The sequence below is a fragment of the Aegilops tauschii genome, chromosome 5, assembly GCF_002575655.3.
Source record: "Aegilops tauschii subsp. strangulata cultivar AL8/78 chromosome 5, Aet v6.0, whole genome shotgun sequence".
NCBI classification, from domain to species: Eukaryota; Viridiplantae; Streptophyta; class Magnoliopsida; order Poales; family Poaceae; genus Aegilops; species Aegilops tauschii.
This window is the reverse complement of record NC_053039.3, coordinates 493,681,770-493,684,211: the sequence shown is the minus strand read 5'-3', so window position 1 is coordinate 493,684,211 and position 2,442 is coordinate 493,681,770.

Below are 2,442 nucleotides of genomic sequence, written 5' to 3'. Positions count from 1 at the left end.
ATATATTTTCTTTCGGGGAGAAAAAATGAAGGAGAAGAAATCATCGCGTTTTACGATACGGAGCCGCCGCCAAGCCCTAAAACCTCTCGGGAGGGCTGATCTGGAGTCCGTTCGGGGCTCCGGAGAGGGGGATTCGTCGCCATCGTCATCATCAACCATCCTCCATCACCAATTTCATGATGCTCACCGCCGTGCGTGAGTAATTCCATCGTAGGCTTGCTGGACGGTGATGGGTTGGATGAGATCTATCATCTAATCGAGTTAGTTTTGTTAGGGTTTGATCCCTAGTATCCACTATGTTCTGAGATTGATGTTGCTATGACTTTGCTATGCTTAATGCTTGTCACTAGGGCCCGAGTGCCATGATTTCAGATCTGAACCTATTATGTTTTCATGAATATATGTGAGTTCTTGATCCTATCTTGCAAGTCTATAGTCACCTACTATGTGTTATGATCCGGCAACCCCGAAGTGACAATAATCGGGACCACTCCCGGTGATGACCATAGTTTGAGGAGTTCATGTATTCACTATGTGCTAATGCTTTGTTCCCGTACTCTATTAAAAGGAGGCCTTAATATCCCTTAGTTTCCATTAGGACCCCGCTGCCACGGGAGGGTAGGACAAAAGATGTCATGCAAGTTCTTTTCCATAAGCACGTATGACTATATTCGGAATACATGCCTACATTACATTGATGAATTGGAGCTAGTTCTGTGTCACCCTATGTTATGACTGTTACATGATGAACCGCATCCGGCATAATTCTCCATCACCGATCCAATGCCTACGAGCTTTTCACATATTGTTCTTTGCTTATTTACTTTCCCGTTGTTACTGTTACAATCACTACAAAACACCAAAAATATTACTTTTGCTACTATTACCTTTGTTACTGTTACCACTACTATCATATTACTTTGCTACTAAATACCTTGCTGCAGATACTAAGTTATCCAGGTGTGGTTGAATTGACAACTCAGCTGCTAATGCTTGAGAATATTCTTTGGCTCCCCTTGTGTCGAATCAACAAATTTGGGTTGAATACTCTACCCTCGAAAACTGTTGCGATCCCCTATACTTGTGGGTTATCATTGATCACTTAGATGATTCATGGGATGTCTATCTAAGTGGGAGTTCTTAAGTAATATGATTAATTAAACTTTAATTTATCATGAACTTAGTCCTGGTAGTATTAGCATATCTATGTTGTAGATCAATAGCTCGAGTTTAGCTCCCCTGTTTTATTTTTGATATGTTCCTAGAGAAAACTAAGTTGAAAGATGTTAGTAGCAATGATGCGGATTGGATTCGTGATCTGAGGTTTATCCTCATTGCTGCACAGAAGAATTATGTCCTTGATGCACCGCTAGGTGACAGACCGATTGCAGGAGCAAATGTAGACGTTATGAACGTTTGGCAAGCTCGATATGATGACTACTTGATATGGGTATATGAGATGTTCCAAGAGTTGAAATTAGTATTTCAGACTCACGCCCATGTCGAAAGGTATGAGACCTTTGACAAGTACTTTGCCTACAAGATGGAGGAGAATAGCTCAGCTAGTGAGCATGTGCTCAGAATATCTGAGTACTACAATCACTTGAATCAAGTGGGAGTTAATCTTCCAGATAAGATAGTGATTGACAGAGTTCTCTAGTCACTATCACCAAGTTACTAGAACTTCGTGATGAACTATAATATGCAAGGGATAACAGAAACGATTCCCAAGCTCTTCGTGATGCTGAAATCGACGAAGGTAGAAATCAAGAAAAGCATCAAGTGTTGATGGTTGACAAGACCACTAGTTTCAAGAAAAGGGCAAAGGGAAGAAGGGGAACTTCAAAAAGAACAGCAAGCAAGTTGTTGCTCCCATGAAGAAGCCCAAAGCTAGACCCAAGCCTGAAACTGAGTGCTTCTACTACAAAGGAAATGGTCACTAGAAGTGGAACTGCCCTAGATACTTGGCGGATAAGAAGGATGGCAAAGTGAACAAAGGTATATTGGATATACATGTTATTGATGTGTACTTTACTAGTGTTTATAGCAACCCCTCGGCATTTGATACTGGTTCAGTTGCTAAGAGTAGTAACTCGAAACTGGAGTTGCAGAATGAACAGAAACTAGTTAAGGGCGAGGTGACGATGTGTGTTGGAAGTAGTTCCAAGATTGATATGATCATCATCGCACACTCCCTATACTTTCGGGATTAGTGTTGAACCTAAATAAGTGTTATTTGGTGTTTGCGTTGAGCATGAATATGATTTGATCATGTTTATTGCAATATGGTTATTCATTTAAGTTAGAAAATAATTGTTGTTCTGTTTACATGAATAAAACCTTCTATGGTCATACACCCAATGAAAATGATTTGTTGGATCTCGATTGTAGTGATACACATATTCATAATATTGAAGCCAAAATATGCAAAGTTAATAATGA